Genomic DNA, 16,616 nt, shown 5'->3' on the forward strand with positions numbered 1-16,616 from the left:
AATACTAATGCATCAACTGAATAGGAAATAAGTCTCAACATTGTCATCCATGCATGCTGCAGAAACCAAATACTGAATAAATAGTAATCTAAGCCAAATTGTTTTGTTTGTGTGGGGGGAATCAGTTAACTATTTTGATCCAAGCCCTGGTACCCTCTCTGTAACCATCAGCTGTTTGACTTGAGCATCCACCGATTAACTCGGCCCCCACATGACCCATCAGATGGACCTTCTTGGTACACCATTCCGGCATTTGAATCCCTGGTCGTTTAAGGTGAACCCTGGTGCCTGCACACAGCGGAAGGAGGTCGAATTTTAGTGTTTTCGTTCACAAAAACAACTCCGAAGCAGCACGTATCTCTTGCCTTTGGCTATAAAAACAGGAAGTTAGTACCATTGAGGAGACCTATCACTGCATTATAGTTCTACAATGTAATAATCGCCAGGTAATGCATGCTTTTTTGGTCAAAAGTACAGTTAAACTGCTGTTCCCAAAAGGCATCGTGATAATTGGATAATGCAGAAACTTGGACAAGTAACTAGGGCTGTGCCGGTAAAGTATTAACTTGATGGGGTATCATGGAGGAGACAAGACAAGTAGGCATACGCTGGTAAAGCAAAGAGTAGTTACCTAGGGCATTGTTGAGATGCCCAGATATGCTACTGTGCATATAGGCTTCAGTCATGCAGCGGTTTCTTGTTGCGCCATCAAAGTTGGACACTCCTCGCAGCACCTTGTTCTTCATGTCAACAGCAATCACCCATGCCTCAGAGCCCTGGAGGTGGTCGACCTTGGTCATGAAGTAGGCAATGTGATCCTCGAGCAAGCTGAGGGTAGGATGACCAATGTGGATCCTTTCCAAGGTGGGCTGAGGGGTGCCTTTGTCATCCAGCAGCTTCGGGAGCAAGTCTAAACCCACGGTATGGTTGTCAAAGGAGATATCACGACCCCGGACCTCACTGTCCAGGCGCCAATTCTCTTCCAAGGAATTAGCCGAATTGGCAGCTATGCTCCAAGCTCGAGCAGTCCAGCCATCAGAGACGAAGGTGCCTGACTTGTAGGAGACGGGCCTGACCTGCATCTGCACCTCAATGTACTTGATGTGACCATGGACAACAGCAATGTCACGATGCATGGTTGAGGAGCCGTTGCATTTATTGTTTTCTAGGATTGATGGTGGCAGCGGGATGTAGCGAAGCAGCATGCTCTTCTTCTTACCCTTCTTCTTCACCGCCTTCTTTTCCTTTGGCGGCAGCGGCAACGGCAACACGTCACAGACAGTGATGCCTCGCCAGAGGTCGACCCAGCCCAGAGTGCCGGTTTCTTCTTGAATAGTGATCACTCTTTCACATCGTCCAGGGCACTCCGGGACGTGCCCGCGGGGTCGTTTGGCCAGCGAGGCGATATGGCTGCTCCAAGTTTCATCCTTGGAATCATAGATGCAAAGAAGATAAGAGCCAAGTATGGTTTCATGAGTACACAGTGAGGCGATGATGTAGGCGTCGTAGTGGCAGGCGCCGTGGCGTTGAAGGGATAATCCACCGGCACGGGGTTTGGTGCGGTAGCGGAGGAGGCCTGCCTGACGGTTGTGGAAGTAGTACGGCGTGTCCGAGGGAAACACCCCGGCCGTAGGGTGGGGGAGCAGGTTGAGCGACGGCCCCCCATCGGAGGCCCCGTCGGCCTGGTAGATGTAGAAGTCGTGCATCTCCCGGTCGCGGACGTTGGACGGAGAACCGAGTACGGACGAGATGAGGACGAGGTTGGCCTCCGTCGCGATAATTCTGGGCTCTCTGGCAAACTCAGTGGGCTTCGAATCGGTGAGGGACATGCAGAAATAAGAGACGAGCGGTGGGTCAGCAAAGAAGAAGGTGGCTTGCAGCTTGTCATTGTCCCTTGTGCGCGAATACGCAGTCGTGTGGTTGCGGTGGTCGGCGATGTATGCGCGGTCCTCTAGGAGGACCCAGGGAGGAGAGGGAGAGGAGTGGCCGTCGCCGGACTTGGGTTGTGGAGGGTGGTGGGTAGGGGGGTGCAGGGACGCATCCTGGTAGCGCTGCGCCCGGTACATCTATCGATGGATCTCTGGCTACGACGGGAAGCAGTGCTGATGCTGCTAGTATTTATCGATTGGAAGCTCCTATGCAAACCGGAGTAGGTTTAATGGCCGGAGTCGGAAACTGAATCCGGCTGGTTGAAGGAAGGGGGCGGGGGCGGCATCATTGCGGCAGAGAGTCGGCCTTTCGCACAGGGCAGCGCACCTGGGCCGAGCCCAATTGCAATTACACGGGTGGCATCGCGTTAGTGACGTGAAAAAAAAAAACACGCGACCTCGAAGCGGGTTGCGCATCGAGCTAGCCACCGTGACAGAGAAATACTACTGTCAGATTGGCAACGCCAAATTTAAAGAAATAAAACACAGAGGAAAAACTTAAACAACCAGTAGCACAAATTCGAATAAACAAAAGTCTGTGTCAGGGATCAAGCTGAGATCTTATTGCTACAGAACAGCATCGCTAGCCACCATCATTACAGAGATTAGGTGTCCAAAATGGCAGCCAAGTGTGTATGAACAATAAACCGCAAACAGATTAAACTTTTTTTTCCAACTTTTCAACATGATTTTCATTTTGAAAGAAACACGAACAATTTCTAATTTCTCAACAAATTTATAAAAAGTATAACATTTTGTGAAACCCAAAGACTTTTTTGAAAAAAGAACAGATTTCAAAGGGAGAACTTTTTTTTTAATTACAAACAATTTTTCGAAAATGTAAACATTTTTTGACAAGCAAGAAAAAAAATAATACCAATATCTTCTGAAATTATGAACAATTTTGTGAAAATGCAAACATTTTTTGACAAACAAGAAAAAAAATTAATAATGCAAACATTTTTTGAAATTATGAACAAATTTTTCAAAAGGCAAACACCTTTTGAAATTCGCTGAACAATTTTTTAATTCCTAAACACATTTTGAAAACATGATTTGTTTTTAATTCATGAACATATTTGGAAAGTAAAATTCAAGAACATTTTTTAGATTTGTGAACAAAAATTCCAAGGTGAATATTTTTTAGATCACCGAAACATTTTTTTATTTTGCGAACAATTTTTGAAAACATGACAGTTTTTTGAATTTGTGAACAAATTTTGAAATTGCCACACATTTTCTGAATTTGTGAAAAAAAAACTTGAAATGCAAACATTTTTAAAATTTTAAATTCTATTTTTCTTTAACATTTGTCACAAAGTAGAGATTTTTTTATAAAATAAATCTATTTTTTTTGGGATATGTGAACAATATTTCAAAACAGGAACATTTTAGGAAAAAAAATCAAAGCAAACAAATTTTAAATTTCTGAAGATGTGTTGAAAAATAAAAACAAAAACGTAATAAAAAAAGGAGAGAAAAGAGAAAACAAAACAAAGTAAATAAAAAAGGAAAATGAAAGAAAAACAAAAACAAAAGGATAGAAAAGAAAAAATACACAGGAAAAAAACGAAAAAGACATAAAACCGGTTCAGGAACATCCTTACATTCTAGAAGGTTCCTAAAACCAAAAAAAGAAATGACTGGAACCTCCTAGAACGTTCTCAAAACCGCCTGGTACTGTAGCGCCGCACGATGCTAGCACATAAACACTTTTTGGGGGTTTTCACTTTACTATACACTACTGCAGAAAATGCTAGTCCCGGCTTTTTAAAAACCACATTCCTGGCATGTAAGGTCAACGCCACCAATATGACGCCATTGTTAACAAATACTAATGGTGTGCAAATCCGACGTCATCGGTATTTTACATACCGGTGGAGTGGCACTGTTCACTCAAGTCACCACTATATGAAATAGCAATGGCGTGGGTATTAACCCACGCTACTAGCATTCACTACTAGTAGCAACATGGACATAGCCTCCCACACCACCACTATATATATTTTTTAAAAAATCATAAATACAATTTCATCCATGCATTTATTTATACATGCATCCATATATTCAAATCAGTTATGCATCCATCGTCGTCGCCGTAGAGACATGTTGATGTCATCGTCATCACCACCGCGACACCGTGTCGACGTCAACGCCATCGTCACCGCACCAACTTACTACTAATGGAAATGAAGTATTAGCTATTAGTTAAAATATCAAATGCAAACTTATCATTCTTATCTATCTTCTCACATGCCTATCCAAACAAATCACAAAAACTGATTGCAAGAATCAGAATAATGAAGACATTTGTTTCATAACACAAACCATCAAGCATCAGAATAAAGAAGGCAAGAAGAAAGTATGTCGTTGATCACTTTGCACCCAGTACAACAATCGAAGTATAGAACTATACCCAGTACAACAATCAATCATGCCACTATGCATAACACCATGCACTGCAAATACACTAGGTATTTCTGATGCATAACTCACATTAGCACATCAAAAGCACTTGGACTAGATTAGAACATCCCAAGTAATACTACAAACCATGGACTATACAGATAATCATGATCAAGTTTTACAATCATATCTAAGACTGGAGCTTGCTAATAAAAGGAGCAACTAGCTAATCATTTTTACCAAAAGTAGGGAGGCTACAAAACCAAGAATAGTAGATAATAGTCCAGGCTGAACTCATGAATAAAAGAAAACTAGGAGTTCATGCAACATAACCATGTATGGACCGAGCTCTAGTTAAATTCTACTAGGAAGATATGCAAACAACACCCAGTTGATAGTACAGACGCACTGGTGCTTGAGAAATCAGCATCAGACATGATATCTACTGATTTACTCTGAGAAATTACTATAGTTTACTCATTAGAGCGGTAGAGAGAGAACAACTGCTACTTACTAACAACAAGAACAAGAAATACTGAGTTACTCTAAACCAATATGTAAATGTTAACATCATCTTTCAGTTTGAATTTGGTGATCAAAAAGGACACAAGAATCATGCTTTCTTTGTGTGCATCTTGGTATCCAACGAGCAAGAGATATGTAGAAGATGATGCAAGCGAGATCATTGCTGAGTGATGGCAACCACAGTTAGTTTTAATTCTGAAATTGTGGTAACCACTATTCAGGTTATGGAAAACGAACGAACTTTTCTTCAGTAAACAAGTTAGTGTACATTTTCAGATTAATGCCAGTATTTACCAACGCTCAAAATCTCTCAAAGATCATCAATCATCGAAGTTGAGAAACTAAAAACAGTGACAGAAATGTTTCACATCACAACAATATATATATCACAGGTACAGGGACTACAAACTGAACATGTGCATCCATCTCACCTATCAGCATTCTTCAAATGAAAAAAGAACAATGCAAATGACGCACACCATTCTGCTGCCAACAGTGCAGCGCGCACCCTGCTTCTTCCTGGCAAACAGGCAGACAAGGTGCCCCAATGCAACTAAATAAGATCAGCAAATAAGGGACCGTCCATGTTTTTCATCTCAGTCGCTGGTGCGCATGCCTGCAACATTACAAGATATCATGGTTCACCATTATCAACTACATGCTGAACACTAAATGTGCACCAGTCAAGACACGATTTAGCGGTTCAATCTTCAAAGTGAAAGACAGCCAAACAGGTCAACTACATGGTCAGGTGAAGACCAAATGTGAATTAGTCCTTCAAAAGCAAGTCTTTCGACCCAGCCTCTCCTAACAGCACGAGCACTGTAATATTCATCGCGGACTGCTTCCAACCTGTTCCACAATAACAAGAAATCATGAAATGAACAATTGAGCTGGATAAAAGAAATAGAAAAGGGAAAATCTCAACACAACTTGCTTTCCCCCCATCCCATTAAGCTTCAACAGTTCCTTAAAGATTCTTGTTAAAACCCCAGGCATCTTCACTGCTGTATACAGTTCGCCCTCATCATAATCATCTAAAGCCTGGCCCTCTAGCTGCTGATATCCATGATGATGGACTTGCCTTTGCATTCCAAGAGCACTGATCACTGTGTTCTCATACTCATCCAGGTCTCTGTCCTTATTTGCATTCTCAAACCAGTACACTCCGCTCATGATGGGGTCATCCTCGATCATTGGTGTGTACCTCCAATCTTCATCAAACGGACATTCCTCTAACAACCTTTTGTACCTTCCATCAGTGGACAACTTGAAGGCACGAGCAGAATAATGTATACCTCCAGTTAGTGTTCTTCTCGCTGGCGACGGCATGACTGCAGGATGATAATTGAAGTTCTCTTTGGACCATAAAGCCACCACAACAGATTTTGTTCTTAGATCACTGCTGAGGTCATCAAAGTACACTGGCAACTGCCCCTTCTCATCCTTAAAAAGCGGCATCAGGAGCTCGTCAATCTTGGAGAAATCACGGACACACTCATCTAAAGTACAATGATCAGGATCGATCTTATCTCTTGCAGCTGCTTGCTCAGGGGAAGGTGCAGGGGACATCATCACACGACACTCCATGTGTGTCGAATACAGAAAGAAGACGATATGCTTAGCACTAAAACGCCCATTCCTAACAGCGAGGCTACGCGGCAAATGAGACGACTTTTCTTCAATATCATTTTCCGAACCAACTGTTTCTTATGGGCACTTAAATCCTGAAGCGAGAAAACCTGCTTTGGTTTGTCCCGAAAGACAACACGTGCTGTCTTGATCTTGTTATTGTCAGGAATTAGCTTCTCCACTCTCTTTGTGTTGACATACTCATAGACTTCTTCAAAAAATGTCCTTACAGCATTCCTTAACCAGATAGGTTGTCTGCCATAGAAATTAAGCAATTTATTCAAGTGAACAAAAAATGTAAATCATGCATTCAGACATTGGATTTTTTAAATCCACAAGTTGTTGTATTTGAGGGAGAACATGAGAAATCAGCAAACAGCGACATTGGAGATGTGCTTGACAAAAAACTTTTAGTTTCATTACATCTAGTGCAACAATTAAGTGGAAATTTTTTCAGGCGACATGTGAGGCTGGGGTAAGCAATTCTCTGCTTCAAAAACAAAATCTAAACTTCTGGTTGTTCACTGCATGAAATGAATTATACATGTACACAATAGGTCGTCAAACTAACTAAAGTATCCTTTGCAAACACACAGAAAAAAAATCCTCCATAAATCTAGCCTCATGGCACAAGAATGACAATGAAGATTCAAAGAAAAGAGAGAAGATGATGCCACATCATTTTATTTTTCTTTCTCCCTCCCTTCCTCCATCTAACCTACACATCACGGGAAAAGCCAAGTGCACCTGCCTTTCCCTCCCGTGCCCCTGGTTTTCGTTCCTTACAAAGCTAATTGCAGAGAAACAATGTAACAACAGAAAAACCAGCAATGCCAAGTCCACATACAGAGGGTACATAAAGCAATTCATGCATTTTCATTCGCCATGAAGGAAATGGTGATTGTTTCTTACCTGTCCTTATCGTTTCCTATCCTCAGCGCCAGGGCCTTGGGAACACCTGGCTTCAGCAAGTGTGCATAATCAACCTCCAATATAAAGCACGATCTTTCAATTAATGCTGCCGCATTTGCCTTGTATAATGGAAATGATTCGCCAGCTTCCATGTGCCTTTCATAAGACAACAAACAATTAGGAACATTTTAAGAATAAACTATAGAGACAAACAATAAACTGGTTGTGACTGTGAAGCACAAGTACTAAAGTTTCTGAAAAAGAAGACACTAAATTGCATGCAAACAACCTAACTACAGAAGGGCAACCACAAATCTGATGCAATCGCATGAAGCATAAACACAGAATGTGATCAGCACATCCTTATCTAATGATAAGTTTGCGAATTTCATTCCAGAAATCGGTCAAGTCACACAAACACAAACCACCCAGTCATGTAGACTAAACATCTTAACTGTACAAAGTAGCAACCAAAGCACAAACTGGAGCCTCGACAGAAACATGACAACGTACTACATTTCCTATGGAGCAGATCACGATGATACACAGCACTGTGATTTAAATATTGTAGACACTGAAGCTGGAATATTAGCACAGCTAGAAAGTAAATTGCACTTACGATCTTAAAAACTGAAGAAACATCTCAGAATACTCTTCATCAGATAACACCTTGACTTCAGGGGAGCTGGTCGCTGCGCTCTTCAGCAACGCAGATAGAGGAGACTCCATCGTCCAGGCGGCTGGAGGACTTGGAGTACTGACGGGAGTGGCTGCCGTTTGCTCGGCTGCCGGTGGTGTGGGCGAGAGAGAGTCGTATGCCGTCCTCAAATAGAGTCCCATGGTAGGGGGAGAGGGAGGCTTTCCCCCGAGGGTATGATCTCCACGAGGCGGTTCGCTGCGGTCCATCTTGCCCTTCGGCGGTTCGCCGCGGCCCCTCTTGCCCTTCGGCGGCATCGTGGATCGCGGCGGCGGCGGCAGCGGCGGGGCTTCTCGGGGGTTAGGGTTTAAGAAAGGGCAAGGGCTTTTAGTTTTTCTTTCTAGCGCAAGCCGGGTCCGAAGGACGGGCACTCCTATATATACGCAGCTCAACTGGGCTCGGGAGCAAAGGTGGCCGAATGGCCGGTCCTCGCGTGCTGGCCCGATAGCCCGCATGCTTGGCACATGGTGGGTCTAGCCCGGCAGTGTGTTTGGTAGCATGTATGGATCTAATTTAGTTATTCTCATCTTATATATGCTGAGTGTAAACATGCTGAGTCCATACAGTTGCTATTGTTTGGCAGTGATGTATGCGCTGAGACATGATGAGCTGAGACTTTGTTTGGCAGCCTACATGTGTTTAGACATGTTGAACAATTTTGATTTCCGAATAATTTTTTGAATGGTGAACAAAGTTGAAAAACGTGAAAAAAAGGTAAACATATTTTGAAAATTTTAAACATTTTTTGAAAATTTAAATAAATTCTTTTTATTTATTTTTAAATGTGAACATATGTTAAATCCTGTTTTTTTCTGAAAATTCAAAAAAAATAGAAATTTTGAGTATTAAAAAAACAAATTTCGATTATTTGAACTTCCGAATATTTTTGAATTTTTTTCAAAAAAATGAAATTCTAAACATTTTTTGAAAAATTAAACATATTTGACATTCTAAACTTTTTCAGAAGTCTAAACAATTTTTGAAATTCTAAACTTTTTCAAGGGTTAGGGCCAGCATGGCTGCCTCCATGCACCCTGTCTGGTGTGCATGAGATGGGCGTGGCTGATGGCCCTTTTATGCATCAGATGAGCATAGCCCAAGTGAGCCCATGCACACTACCAAACAAATAATAGTGGGACGGATTGGGAACTATACGTGCTACCAAACAATGGACCTAAAATTAAGTGTGCTATGAAAAAATTATATAAAGCCGGAAGAAATTAAATGTTTTACTCATATGATATTAAAATTTTATTATCGTACTATTATGTTTAGTGGTTGTTTGGATAGCGAGTAATTACCCTCGGTTTTGTCATAACCTGTTGTGAGAAAAATTTGTAGAAAATCAGTTTTTACTAATAGTCGTTTTTTCAAAAACTCAGTTTTTGCATGTTACGAGAACCAGTTTAGGATATTTTGGGGGTAGTTAGAGAAAAGCAAACAGAGTTTTAGTTTGTGACGCTCGTAGACGAGTTTGAGAAAAAATAGATCTCTAAATACCCGTTAACCAAACAACCCCGGAAAGTCTAAGCAAATGATTCTAAAAAAAATCGAATATTTGTAACGAAAATACGGTTATTATTTTAGTCGTACGATATGTAAATGTTGTCATCGTACTAGTACTAAATGTTTAGTTACTAATTGTTTGAAATGTAAACATGTATGTTGGTTAGGTACTATGGAAAAATTAGTAGTGTACTATGAGAACGTCTTACGCGACGGTCCTTTCGGGGTGGATGTGTCCTTGTGCGAGTCGACTACAGTTGTAGTGAGAGACATGGTCAACGTGGGTTACGCAGCAGTCAGAAGGTGCATCCGAGCGGTGTTTGGCCCAGGGATGCAGGGGGGGAAATGACAATGCAGGCCTTCGTCGTTGACGGAGGAAATGATGGGACAGTTGCCCGTTGGGGTTTGCGGCCTGTCACGGGTGATCAGTCGTGGGGGTCGTACATGAGGTTTGCAAGCAATCCCAATAACTCAATGTATGGTCAGCCGATGGTGTATGTGGAGTTCATTTCAGTCACTGATGTTGCCGGATGCAGTAGCAAGGGTGGTGAGGTCGAGTTGGCCATCACACAGCCCCTAGCGTCGGCCCATCGGAACCGACGGGCGACCAGCCTGTGTATGACACAGGATATTGGCCTGCTGCCGTGACATGAGCAAACACGTGGAGGGATTGCCGGAGGCGCTAGATGATGATGATCATTCTTCTGCGTCTTAGGAGTCAAGCGAAGAAGGAGATGTTCCTCCTCAGAGGGCGGTCGCGGCGGCACTGCAACCTGGGTTTTTACAGGATATGAGCATCACCAATGAATTTCACTCTATTTCTGGCCTAGGAGCGGGGAGCCTGGAGGTTGGGCAAGTTTTCCCAGACAAGAAGTCTGCTTACCAGGCAATGGGTAGCTATGCAATCGTCGTCCACCGCCAACATAGAGTGAAGCAGTCTGATAAAACAGAGTTGAAGGTCATATGCATCCACACCGTGAAAGGTTGCCGCGGAAGAGTTCTCGCTAGACTGAAGCCTAGGGTATGTCAGTCATGGCATATCACAAAAATAGTGGAGCATAGCTGTGAGCAAACTGGGACTCTTTCAAATCACTGCAATGTGACAGCAAGATATGTGGCACAGACGATGGAAACGATTGTGCAGGGAAGTCTCAACATTAGTGTTAGGACTCTATAAAAAGATGCAGAAGATCAAATTGGTTTCCCTGTCAGCTACAGCAAGGCTAGGCGTGCAAAGGAAAATATATTCAAGAAGTTGTATGGTACCTATGAGGAGGCCTATTCTTATGCCCCCCAGAATGCTTCATCAGATAGCAAGTGCTAATAGGGGAACTCAAGTTTGGCGGAGAGAACGTCCAAACCCAATGAACCCGGGTGAGCTAATCCTGGACCGCTTATTCTGGGCATTCGCCCAGACTATACAAGCCTTCAGGCACTATCGCCCGGTATTATCAGTTGACGGTACCTTTCTCACTGGAAAGTATAAGGGCACACTATTGGTGGCGATTGCAGCGGATGCAAATAATCAACTTCTTCCTATTGCATATGCACTAATCGAGAGCGAGAACAAAGATCGCTGGTTGTGGTTCCTGAGCTGTGTGAAAATGGGTGTCGTGAAAGAGCGTGAAGGTGTTTGCATCATCTCTGATCGCAACACTGGATTATTAAGCGCTCTTGACATAATTTAGGCATCGGAAGAAGAGTGGGGTTGGCCTGATCTAGAGGGAAGGTGGTGCATGAGGCATTTGGCAGCAAACTTTTATTCCAAATTCAAAAGAAAGGATTGGTTCAAGTTATTCAAGAGGATGTGCATGCAAAAAACTGAAGCCAAAATGAATGCGATCTGGGCAGGTATCAATGGTGAGATCGACTGCGCGGCCCTGCCGCAGAGAGAAGACCGGAGGGGTTGTAGGACGCCCATAAATTTGAGTCAGTGGATCCGCGAGAATTGCCCTCATTTGGACAAGTGGGCGCTGGCTCACGACACCGGGGATCAGTATGGAATAATGACCAGCAACATGTCAGAGGTGTACAATGGTGTTCTCAAAGGGGTGCGAGCACATCCTATCACAGCCCTAATTGAAGAAACTTGGAACCGGACCCTGTCATACTTTGCAGACAGGGTCACCGTCGCCAATGCACAAGTTGAATTGAACAAGCCATGGTCCGAGAAGATGCAAAGACATCTGGACGAGAAAGCAAAGAAGTCCCAAAGTCATGGCTGCAGGAAAGTGGACGCACTTAGGAATAAGTGGGAGGTCAATGTGCGAGCCAAGTACGTTAAGGGTCACCACAGATGATCAAAAAACCAAGCTGTCACCCTCGGCCCAACGTCCTATGAGAGCACTTGTAACAAGCCCAAGCTTGAGGGCTACCCTTGCAGTCATGTGCTCCGGGCGGCTGCTGATCAAAAAATCAGTGTCGAGCCATACATATCGCTGTACTTCAACATGTACAATCTGTACAACACTTGGAACGGTGAGTTCTGGGCTTGGGGCATTGATATGAACTACAAAATGTTGTGGCCAGATGGGCCGAAATGGGTTCTAAAAGCCGACTTGATGAGAACCGCAAAGGGACGACATCAGTCTAGGCGTCATCGCAATGGCATGGACCATAGCCAGATGGGAGAACCAAGGCGATGTCACGTTTGCAGTGTTGGGGAACGTAGTAATTTCAAAAAAAATCCTACGCACACGCAAGATCATGGTGATGCATAGCAACGAGAGGGGAGAGTGTCGTCCACGTACCCTCGTAGACCGAAAGCGGAAGCGTTATGACAACGCGGTTGATGTAGTCATACGTCTTCATGATCCGACCGATCAAGTACTGAATGCACGGCACCTCCGAGTTCAGCACATGTTCAACTCGGTGACGTCCCTCTAACTCATGATCCAGCAGAGCTTCGAGGATGAGTTCCGTCAGCACGACGGCGTGATGACGGTGATGATGATGCTACCGACGCAGGGCTTCGCCTAAGCACCGATACGATATGACCGAGGTGGATTATGGTGGAGGGAGGCACCGCACATGGCTAAAAGATCAACTGATCAACTTGTGTCTATGGGATGCCCCCCTCCCCCGTATATAAAGGAGTGTAGGAGGGGGAGGGGCCGGCCCTCCTAGGCGCGCCCCAAGGGGAGTCTTACTCCAACTGGGAGCAGGACTCCAACCCTTCCAAGAGTAGGAGTAGGAGAGAGGGAAGGAGGAGAGAGGGGGAAGGAAAGGGGGCGCCCCCCCTCCTTGTCCAATTCGGACTAGAGGGGGAGGGGGCGCGCGACCTGCCCTGGCCGCCCCTCCTCTTCTCCACTAAGGCCCAATAGGCCCATTACACTCCCTGGGGGGGTTCTGGTAACCCCCCGATACTCCGGTATTTGTCCGAACTTGCCCGGAACCCTTCTGAAGTCCAAACATAGTCATCCAATATATCGATCTTTATGTCTCGACCATTTCGAGACTCCTCGTTATGTCTGTGATCATATCCGGGACTCCGAACTACCTTCGGTACATCAAAACACATAAACTCATAATATCGATCGTCATCGAACGTTGAGTGTGCGGACCCTACGTGTTTGAGAACTATGTAGACATGACCGAGACTAATTTCCAGTCAATAACCAATAGCGGAACCTGGATGCTCATATTGGCTCCCACATATTCTACGAAGATCTTTATCGGTCAAACCGCATAACAACATACGTTGTTCCCTTTGTCATCCGTATGTTACTTGCCCGAGATTCGATCGTCGGTACCTCAATACCTGGTTCAATCTCGTTACAGGCAAGTCTCTTTACTCGTTCCGTAATGCATCACCCCGCAGCTAACTCATTAGTCACATTCCTTGCAAGGCTTATAGTGATGTGCATTACCGAGAGGGCCCAGAGATACCTCTCCGACAATTGGAGTGACAAATCCTAATCTTCATCTATGCCAACTCAACAAGTACCATCAGAGACACCTGTAGAGCATCTTTATAATCACCCAGTTACGTTGTGATGTTTGGTAGCACACAAAGTGTTCCTCCGATATTCGGGAGTTGCATAATCTCATAGTCATATGAACATGTATAAGTCATGAAGAAAGCAATAGCAATATACTAAACGATCAAATGCTAAGCTAACGGAATGTGTCAAGTCAATCACATCATTCTCTAATGATGTGATCCCGTTAATCAAATGACAACTCATGTCTATGGCTAGGAAACTTAACCATCTTTGATTCAACGAGCTAGTCAAGTAGAGGCATACTAGTGACACTCTATTTGTCTATGTATTCAAACATGTACTAAGTTTCTGGTTAATACAATTCTAGCACAAATAATAAACATTTATCATGATATAAGGAAATATAAATAACAACTTTATTATTGCATCTAGGGCATATTTCCTTCGGTCTCCCACTTGCACTAGAGTTAATAATCTAGATTACACAGTAATGATTCTAACACCCATGGAGTCTTGGTGCTGATCATGTTTTGCTCGTGAGAGAGGCTTAGTCAATGGGTCTGCAACATTCAGATCTGTATGTATCTTGCAAATCTCTATGTCTCCCTCCTTGACTTGATCGCGGATGGAATTGAAGCGTCTCTTGATGTGCTTGGTTCTCTTGTGAAATCTGGATTCCTTTGCCAAGGAAATTGCACTAGTATTATCACAAAAGATTTTTGTTGGACCCGATGCACTAGGTATGACACCTAGATCGGATATGAACTCCTTCATCCAGACGCTGCTTCGGAAGCAGCTATGTACCCCGCTTCACATGTAGATCCCGCCACGACGCTTTGTTTAGAACTGCACCAACTGTCAGCTCCACCGTTCAATATAAACGTGTATCCGGTTTGAGACTTGAGTCATCCGGATCAGTGTTAAAGCTTGCATCAACGTAACCATTTACGACGAGCTCTTTGTCACCTCCATAAACGAGAAACATATCCTTAGTCCTTTTCAGGTATTTCAGGATGTTTTTGATCGCTGTCCAGTGATCCACTCCTGGATTACTTTGGTACCTCCCTACTAAACTAATAGCAAGGCACACATCAGGTGTGGTACACATCATTGCATACATGATAGAGCCTATGGCTGAAGCATAGGGAACACCTTTCATTTTCCCTCTACCTTCTGAAGTGGTCGGGCATTGAGTCTGACTCAACTTCACACCTTGTAACATAGGTAAGAACCCTTTCTTTGCTTGATCCATTTGAACTTCTTCAAAACCTTATCAAGGTATGTGCTTTGTGAAAGTCCAATTAAGCGTCTTGATCTATCTCTATAGATCTTGATGCCCAATATATAAGTAGCTTCACCGAGGTCTTTCATTGAAAAACTCTTATTCAAGTATCCTTTTATGCTATCCAGAAATTCTATATCATTCGCAATCAACAATATGTCATCCACATATAATATTAGAAATGCTACAGAGCTCCCACTCACTTTCTTGTAAATACAGGCTTCTCCAAAAGTCTGTATAAAACCATATGCTTTGATCACACTATCAAAACGTTTATTCCAACTCCGAGATGCTTGCACCAGTCCGTAGATGGATCACTGGAGCTTACACACTTTTTTAGCATCCTTTGGATTGATAAAACCTTCAGGTTGCATCATATACAACTCTTCTTCCAGAAATCCATTCAGGAATGCAGTCTTTACATCCATTTGCAAAATTTCATAATCATAAAATGTGGCAATTGCTAACATGATTCGGGCAGACTTAACTGATACGTCTCTGTCGTATCTACTTTTCCAAACACTTTTGCCCTTGTTTTGGACTCTAACTTGCATGATTTGAATGGAACTAACCCAGACTGACGCTGTTTTCAGCAGAATTGCCATGGTGTTATTTTTGTGCAAAAATAAAAGTTCTCGGAATGACCTGAAACTTCACGGAGAACATTTTTGGAATTTATAAAATATACTGGTGAAAGAATCAAGACCAGGGGGCCCACACCCTGTCCACGAGGGTGGGGGCGCGCCTGCCCCCCCTAGGCGCGCCCCCTGCCTCGTGGGCCCCCTGAAGCTCCACCGACCTCAACTCCAACTCCATATATTCACGTTCGGGGAGAGAAAAATCGGAGAGAAGGATTCATCGCGTTTTACGATACGGAGCCGCCGCCAAGCCCTAAACTCTCTCGGGAGAGCTGATCTGGAGTCCGTTCGGGGCTCCGGAGAGGGGAATCCGCCGCCGTCGTCATCATCAACCATCCTCCATCACCAATTTCATGATGCTCACCGCCGTGCATGAGTAATTCCATCATAGGCTTGATGGACGGTGATGGGTTGGATGAGATTTACCATGTAATCGAGTTAGTTTTGTTAGGGTTTGATCCCTAGTATCCACTATGTTCTGAGATTGATGTTGCTATGACTTTGCTATGCTTAATGCTTGTCACTAGGGCCCGAGTGCCATGATTTCAGATCTGAACCTGTTATGTTTTTATGAATATATGTGAGTTCTTGATCCTATCTTGCAAGTCAATAGTCACCTACTATGTGTTATGATCCGGTAACCCCGAAATGACAATAATCGGGACCACTCTCGGTGATGACCGTAGTTTGAGGAGTTCATGTATTCACTAAGTGTTAATGCTTTGGTCCGGTACTCTATTAAAAGGAGGCCTTAATATCCCTTAGTTTCCAATAGGACCCCACTGCCACGGGAGGGTAGGACAAAAGATGTCATGCAAGTTCTTTTCCATAAGCACGTATGAATATATTCGGAATACATGCCTACATTACATTGATGAATTGATGCTAGTTCTGTGTCACCCTATGTTATAACTGTTACATGATGAATCGAATACGACATAATTATCCATCGCCGATCCAATGCCTACGAGCTTTTCACATATTGATCTTTGCTTAGTTACTTTACCGTTGCCACTGTTACAATTACTACAAATCTGCTACTGTTACTTTTGCCACTGTTACGGTTACTTCCATACTACTTTGCTACTAAATACTTTGCTGCAGATATTAAGTTATCCATGTGTGGTTGAATTGACAACTCAACTA

At 43.5% G+C, this 16,616-nt stretch overlaps 1 non-coding gene across 1 annotated transcript; it reads right to left on the bottom strand.

Moving 5' to 3' along the window:
- Positions 1-5,183: 5,183 nt before the first annotated feature.
- Positions 5,184-8,446, bottom strand: LOC125509419 (uncharacterized). Its single transcript, XR_015604809.1, has 3 exons — positions 8,023-8,446; positions 7,404-7,559; positions 5,184-6,746 (listed from the first exon to the last, which is right to left on the bottom strand). It is a non-coding gene; the product is annotated as an uncharacterized LOC125509419 (transcript).
- Between the last annotated feature and the right edge of the window lie 8,170 nt (positions 8,447-16,616).

This window comes from Triticum urartu, chromosome 5A (genome assembly GCF_056163025.1).
Source record: "Triticum urartu cultivar PI428250 chromosome 5A, HENAU_Tu73, whole genome shotgun sequence".
In the NCBI taxonomy this organism is placed as follows: Eukaryota; Viridiplantae; Streptophyta; class Magnoliopsida; order Poales; family Poaceae; genus Triticum; species Triticum urartu.